Source organism: Gossypium raimondii, chromosome 12 (assembly GCF_025698545.1).
Source record: "Gossypium raimondii isolate GPD5lz chromosome 12, ASM2569854v1, whole genome shotgun sequence".
In the NCBI taxonomy this organism is placed as follows: Eukaryota; Viridiplantae; Streptophyta; class Magnoliopsida; order Malvales; family Malvaceae; genus Gossypium; species Gossypium raimondii.
Genome location: NC_068576.1, coordinates 494,563 through 502,672, shown reverse-complemented (window position 1 = coordinate 502,672; position 8,110 = coordinate 494,563). Strand labels below are relative to the sequence as shown.

General features: G+C 34.0%; 2 long non-coding RNA genes across 2 annotated transcripts; both read right to left on the bottom strand.

Moving 5' to 3' along the window:
• Positions 1-2,336: 2,336 nt before the first annotated feature.
• On the bottom strand, positions 2,337-3,402 carry LOC128035628 (uncharacterized). The gene is made up of 3 exons (XR_008192173.1): positions 3,296-3,402; positions 2,852-2,918; positions 2,337-2,753 (listed from the first exon to the last, which is right to left on the bottom strand). It is a non-coding gene; the product is annotated as an uncharacterized LOC128035628 (long non-coding RNA).
• Positions 3,403-3,474: 72 nt separating this feature from the next.
• On the bottom strand, positions 3,475-4,690 carry LOC128035627 (uncharacterized). The gene is made up of 3 exons (XR_008192172.1): positions 3,923-4,690; positions 3,642-3,791; positions 3,475-3,567 (listed from the first exon to the last, which is right to left on the bottom strand). It is a non-coding gene; the product is annotated as an uncharacterized LOC128035627 (long non-coding RNA).
• Between the last annotated feature and the right edge of the window lie 3,420 nt (positions 4,691-8,110).

Genomic DNA, 8,110 nt, shown 5'->3' with positions numbered 1-8,110 from the left:
TATCAGTTTGAAGGGTGGAGTGGGCTACTTTTTTCAGGACTATAAGTTGGTTTATTTGGAAAAGCCAGAATGAGTTTATTTTTAATTGTTCTAATAGAAGTATTTAGGAGGTTATTTTCATGGCTAATGCATGGAAAAAGTCCATAAATCTTAAAGGGGCTTTGGAGTGTTGGTCTTGCACGACTATAACGGAGAAACATTAGCAGCTTATTGCATATAGATGATTCAAGGTAATGTGGATGGTTCGGTTTCCCATTGTAGTTTAAGGGCAGTAGTAAGTGGAGTGATAAGGGGTCAAAGTGGTGGTTGGTTGGTTGGCTTCAATATGGTAATCGACATGGCTAATATCTATCAGATTGAGGCTCGGGCTATACTTGAAGGCCTGAAATTAGCTTGGGAACAAGGATTCAAGAAAGTGGAGTTAGAAAGTGATAATACAATGCTAATCAAATCTATTCAGAGCAGTAATTAATGTTGATGAAATAAGAATAATTCATAAATATTGCTCCAAGGATTGGCAGATTAATTTCACGCACATTCAGGGAGGTAGAAACAAAGTTGTCGATTGCCTAGCTAAGGTAATTGAAGGTGACTTAGATAGTCATTGAAGAACCGTCAATTTTTATTAAGGATTTATTGGAGGAAGATATTTGTCTTTCTCTTTTGGTAACGAATCAAACAACGTAATCTTAATGTTTCTTTAGACTTATCCTAAGTGTTTTTTTTTCTATAAAAATTTTAAAGTAATTAAAAATATTATGAAAAAAATTGAGGTGTCAAGTAATCAACGAGGTCACTTGTCAGCATCAAAACAAACTAAGAACTTAAAATTTTCAAATTTGCAAGTATACCTTGCTATAGAATATATATACATCAGTGGATATTATTATTATAAGTAGGATTTAAAATGTTATTAGTTAATAGATTTTTGGTTAAATAGGTTAAATATGCTGATTTTTTAATTGGTCAAATAGACTTTTTTTTTAAGATTTAAGGAAATAGGTCGATTTTGGAAAGAGTGTGAAAGCGTGATTAGCTAGAAGCATTTTCTGAAAATTTCAAAGAAAACGCGTCCAGCTGAGCATGCTTTCCCTGACATATAAGTAGAAAGCGCGCCCAGCTTGACACACTTTTATATTCTTTATCCAAAATCGACCTATTTCCTTAAATCTTAAAAAAATCCCCACCTATTTAACCAATTAAAAAATTGGACATATATTGCATATTTAGCCTACATTTTTATTTATCGTTTACTTGACTTGTGAAATTTTATGAAATAAACATTCAAAACTAAAATTAAATATTAAAGTAGAACAGGCTTTCTCTATCACACCATGAATTTCTTTGCAAAAATAATGCCTTCTTCACTTTCTTTCTTCAGAGTTGAAACTTAAAATGCGTTAAAACTTTGAATTATGTACTTTTTCCAAGTATGACTCTTGATTTTCAAAGCATGTTTTACAAATTGACAACCTCTTTTATTTTTATTTAATTGTGCTCATATAATACCATAAATATGGTCTTTTATTTATTGATATTTGTATCATGGATATCCTTATACTAAGATTCAGATCACATTTTGTCCCTTTTACTTAAAAAATAAATTATTCCTTACATGTTAGATAAAAGAGCAAACAATTTCATCCATTTCTATTATCAACTGATATGAATTTTTTCACATATATTATTTTATTTAAATGATGTAGGATTGAAGGGTGGATAGGTATTTTTTTTTATTTTTCGAGTTTTTTTCCTTAATATACCACATTGGGTTTTAAAAGTTCTTTTTCCAAATAAAAATAATAATTTTATATTTGATATTATTTGTTATGTCATTGTTTAACAATTGATTTTTAATAGAAAATCAGTTTACTCTTTTATCTAACATAAATAGATTAATTTACTCATCTTTTGAGGCTTGCAAGTGAGGAAGGAAATTTGAGAGGGGTTAAAGCGAGCAGAAGAGGGCCTCAGATTTCTCACCTATTTTTTGCTGATGACTGTATTTTATTTGGGGAAGGGACTGATAAAGGTACCGCGACTTTCGAAAATGTTTTGAAAGAGTATGAGGTTTGTTCAGGCCAATGTGTTAATTATGAGAATGTTTTTTAGTTCAAATACTATAGATATGGTCCGAGTTACCATTTCCGATAGGTTGGGGGTCAAAAGGTTTAATAATTCTGAGAAATATTTGGGTCTGCCAAATATGGTGGGTAGAATGAGGCGTTTGGCATAAATATCGTATTAAAATAAAGATTGACAATTAGAGTGCTCATTTATTATCGCAAGGAGGAAAAAAGTTTTCATACTAGCCGTGCTACAGGCAATACCGACTTATACAATGGCATGTTTTTTATTGCCGAAATCGACATGCGAAGAGATGTAGCAAATAATAGCAATTTTTTTGTGGCAAAAGGGTCATGAGAGACGTGGTATTCACTGGTGTGAATGGAAAAGATTGTGTGAGTTAAAAGAGAGTGGTGGTCTCGGTTATTGCTACTTAGCAAAATTTAATTTGGCCATTCTCGCGAAGTAAGGCTGAAGATTAATTGACCATCCTAATTCTCTCCTAGCCCGAACTTTGAGAGCTAAATATCATCCAAATTCTGATTTCTTAAATTTAGAGTTAGGGAATATACCTTTATATACTTGGAAAAGTATATAGGTTACTGTCTGGACTTTGTTGGAGGGTGGAAGTTGGCCGTGACATTAAAATCGAGGAAGATGTTTGGGCCCTGGATGCTGAAGGTTTGCTGATTAAACAAACAGTTAGCAGACAGAATATTACGAGGGTTGCGGATCTTATCAACAGTGATACTAGATCATGGAGAATTGAGTTGGTTACTAATACCTTTTCTGAAGGTGATACACGAAAGATTTTACGAATTCCACTGGCTAATTGTCCTCATGATGATTTTCTGGTTTGGAGGAGCGAACAAACGGGTGAGTTCACGGTGCGTAGCGGCTACAAGCTACTTTTACAAGGTAATTTTCACAACATAAATAATTACAACCCGATTGAAAACACAAAATGCTACAAGAAGCTTTGGAACCTTGATCTCCCTTCTAAAATAATTGTTACAGCTTGGAAAACTACTCTCAACTATCTTCCTACGTTAGTGAATCTAAGAATAAAAAGATTGACTAATGAAGTTATTTGTCCAAGATGCTTGCAAGGATTGGAAACTAAGGAACACATTTTTCACAATTATTCTGTTACAAAGGAGACATGGGAAAATTTAGATTATTTTTGGTCTCATGATTGATCTCAAATGGAGTTTATGGACTGGTTTACCTGGTCTTGCTAAACAGTAGGGCGGATGTAAGTCGAATTTTTGTTTGTGCAATTTGGGCTATCTGGATTGCTAAAAATCAATGGATTCATGCGGGGCGAAAGAAATCTGGAACAGAGGCAACGAAGTTCATTATACAATATATTCAAGATTTAAGAGATATTAATAGAAAGAGTCATGCCTTGAGACCAGAATCTGGCAGATGGAGACCTCCGAAGCAAGGTTTCTTTAAAATAAATTCTGATGCTGCTTTTAATGTCAAGGAAAACAAATCCTGTTCAGGAATCATTGTCAGAAATTTTAAAGGAGATATTTTGGCTTCAAAAACAATGGTTCATGACAACATACCTTCAGGTTTTGCAGCTGAGGCTACCGCATGTCTACAGGCAGTTACTGTGGGTAGAGATTTGGGGATGAAGTAAGTCAAGATTGAGGGGAATTCCTTGACGGTAATCAAGAAAGCTCAGAATACGAATAGGGACAAATCGGCAATAGGACCTTATATTTATGATGTTAGAAATCTAAGTGAGGCTTTTTATGAATACAAGTTCCAACATGCAAGACGAATAGCAAATGAATCTGCACACTGTTTGGCATTTGAAGGTTTAAAAATAGGAAAAAATGAGTACCTTGTTTATGGAACTGCTGGTCAGGATATCACTGAAGCGAAAATTGATCGAGGATGGAGATGAAGTCTACACCGAAAACAAGTTTCAAAAGTTTATATGGTTTATGAAAAGATACTGAATCAATTTCTTTCTGTTTGTTTGTCTTCTCTAGGAGTTGTTTTGTTGAGGCCGAGTGCGATGACTTCAACTTGCCATCGATGTTCAAGCTAATGGAGATGTAGAGAGATGTCAACATCACAACATCGTGAGAGCAAAAGAGCTTCACAAAAAAATTGTCAAAAGCAAAATACCAATGGGATAAGAACCAACGAACCACGAACGAAAACTCATGGGGCAAGCAAGATCCTACGCAGCCTTTCCCTGACGGCCTAAGCTTGAACGCAGTCTTGAGATTATTTCGTCGAAAAAAGGAAGAAAAAAGGAAAAAATGGCGAGGTGAGTGGTAACGGTCCAGAGGTCCAACGATTGCTTAAAGAAAAGCTCAAAAGCTGAAACTTTGGTAGAGAGTCAATATGAAACTTCTAGAGAGAAGGGAGAGACTTGGCGATAATTTGATGGAAAGAGTTGATACATAAAATAAGAGTCATACGTGCTACCTGCTCAATTTGATAGCTCGTTTGATATGTGAAGAAGTATGAGCAAGCATATTAAGCTAAAAAAAAGTTAAAAGCAAAATATTTTAAAAGATAGGTCAATCTCAAATATTCGAAGCTGGCCACTGTCCAACTTGTATTCAAGTTTATAATACGACATATATCTATTACTTTTCTATATTATGTAGGTTTATTTTTTTATTCTTAATGTCCGTTTTTATAGCTTATGTTTAGAGGTTTTTTATTATCCCTCCCAACAATAATATTTTTAAGATTCGAACTGGCATTCTCTATTGGGAGTGTAATGAGTGATGGGTGTAAATCCACCCAAAATAAAAGTTCCAACACCCCATAATGTCAACCTTGTACTACATTTGTCAATACATCAAAATCAAACAAAGTTTGCAACCGTTAACAATCCTTTATTATTAATTCTTTTTTCTTCTTCCTTTTTTGCATTTTTTTCAACATAAGCATATCATTGGCTTGCCTAGAGTGTAACTAGATCTTTTGACGGGAAAAGAAATGACAATCCAAGCCCCCTATCTCGGTTACTCAACCAATTACAACTCTAGATGGCTATCAATTTTATTTATAATTATTACAATCATCAGAGCAAGAACCTTTCCGTTGGTCACAATTCTAAAATTTTACTCATGGTCTAAATAAGCTAAGTAAATGACACTTTATTGCTTTTTTCAGTTTTTTTTCTTTTCAAAAAATAAAATAAAGAGGGCTATTTATGGAAATGAACATATGCAATAAAGTTTTTTAATAGTTTAGCAAAGAAATAAACATCATGAGATTTCAATTTATACAATTTAACTCATATAATTATACAAACCTAAAGTGTTTCTTGTAAGGATTAAGTCATGAAATAAAACTCGCTCAATGTTTAAATACTTAAAATATTGAGGAAGTAAAATTTGAGCTATTGTTAGACAATAAAAAACATGCAAGTAAGGTGAAAAGTACAATTCATGCACAAGAGCAACGCAAGTTAATTGTCCCTGACAAAGTCTTGGACGCGATTTTGCCCGACTAGTATACAGAAAAAATTCATCCATTTCACCACATGCAACAATAAATATTAATTAGATGTCGATCTCAACCCCTCTCCCCCACTTAATTCCACATTGTCCCCAATGTGGTGGCAATTGCAAAAACTATGTGAAGGTAAAGAAATACTCCCCTATGGTGGTGGGATGCTTCCATGATTACCAATGTTGCGAAGGTTGTGTGGAAGACACATTTAGTTTGTGGCATCAAAGTACCTAGATGAAAATAAAATAAAATCATATAAAATCAAATTAAATAAAAGAAACTAAGGCAAATAAATGGAAATCTATTCTTGGGTTGCCTCCCATACGCATTTTTATTTAATGTCGTTAGCTTGACATGACCTATGAACTCTATTCAAGTCAGATTTCTAATCCTTATTTCTTCTAAAATTTGAAGTTATAGCTTTCAAGGTTCTTTTTTGCCTATGAAGAGATAAATAGATAGCAATTTCGATTCCCAAGTCGGTGCCATTTCAGAATTGGTCAACTTTTTCTTTTTTGTTAGTGCATAATTCCTTCAAAAACTTTTCATAGTGGGGGTACTTGTTTAATGGCATATAGACTGGTATGCTCACCTCTACCTTGTGAAAAATTTAGAGAGTTTCTTTTCTCTTACTGTTCTTTCTTATTTTTGGTTGCCTTTCAAAAAAGGGAGGTGAAATCACAATCAGTTTGGGAGGTGTTGGTTTTATTTTTGCCTGTGACTTATCATCTTGCTTTTCTTTGCTCAAGTCGTGCCCACAACTTTTACAAGGAAGGGGTTCCAGAATTGTTCCACTTCTCAAGGTCATTGCACTCTCGTTTTACCTCAAATTAGACTTTGTTTAGGACGACAACTTCCTTTGGGACTCCAATCTACCAATTGAAACAACGAGATGACTCACCTGGTTCTCCAAGTTTTGGATACTTGCCTTCACTTTCTATTAGAATTTATGAGTGTTGACAACAATGGATTTCAGAAAAATTTCTAGAGATGTGCTTGAAGGTTGCAGTTGCTACATGGATGGACTAGGTTGATAATGTGGGTTGAATTGAGGTCTCATTCCATAGCCTAAATTGGGGTAATCTCTCCACCCAATATTGTATGTGTCGGGGAATTGATCATATCTTCTTTAAGGTGGTTCAAGAAGGTTTCTAATAGTAGTGCTAACTTGTTCTCGATAGTCATCTTGCAAAATAAGACATGCATTTGTCGCTTGATTGGGTGTAGCATAGATACACTTACCTCATGCTACTCTCATTATGAAATTAGGAATAAGCCCAAATAATTGAGAATTAATATCCATGGCAGAACTTAATAGGTTTATCTTTTTTTCAAGTTCACCTCATTTCTTTAAGGCACTTGTAGTCTTCTCAATTTCTAGATTATACTCGAATGTGCTTGAATTTTCATATTTGGTCATCAAGAGAAAACAAAATAGTTAGTCTCAATCCTCAACAACAGTGTCAAATTTTGATGGGTATCAAATCCACCAAAAATAAAAGTCCTGCGCTTAAAACAAAATTAAAATTCGTAGTTAGGGAAGTAGGGTTGATCCCATAGAGCTCGATCTGACTAATTTGAAGATTTCTCACAACCAGAGCATTTTGTGGGTAGTTTCGCACCCACAACTTTTGCAGATGTGCGAAAAATAAAGAGGGAATTTAAAGTATAATGCAATTAAATAATAAAATAAAAAATAAAATAGAACAAGAGAATTTCGAAATAAAAATAGATTTAACCAATAGATTGAAATACCTAGCCTCTGAAACGACATCAGTTTCAATTCTAAACTAATCACAAATTATGGATCCCACTCCACTCGATAATAAGTCTGTTATAGAGATTAAGAAATAGCCTCAAACCTCCAATTCTTCCTCAACGGTAAATTAACTATGAAAAGAACCCGAGAACTAATTCTTGCCAAATGAAAAACCCTGAGATCAGCTCCTACGATTTAATTCTTTAACAACCTTACGAATAAGAAGAAATCAAGTCAAATCAATGACTTTAATTGCACAATCCATTTAAACTAGATCACTAACTCCCTTGATGCCACCCAACTACACACCCAATCAAACCATGTCAATTTGTTCTTTGTAAAATTAAACAACAGCTACAGATCAAGTTATTTTTACCAACCCTAAAATCTAATAAATCTTGTATGCTAATTTTTGCTCCCAATGCAAATCTTCAGTGTTGTTTGAACCAAACCAGACTGATCGGTTGGGCCGAAAACTAGTCATGGTATCGATCCAAAAAGTGGCCTTGAATTGATTAGACTGGGAATTGGCATGAACCGATTGAACTAGTTAAAAAATTGGTTGGACCGACTAAAAATTGGTTTAACCAGTAGTTGAATCGGCTAAAAATCAATTGAGTCGGTAGTTGAACTGGGTTTTTTAATTTTTTTTTGAATTTTTAATAATTTTTTAATCGAACCGGTTGGACATCAAACCGGTGAACCGACGACCTGACCAGTTCGACCATCGATCTAGTTTAAAAAACATTACAGATCTTCCTAGTAATTTCACGTTTCAATCTAACACTTTTG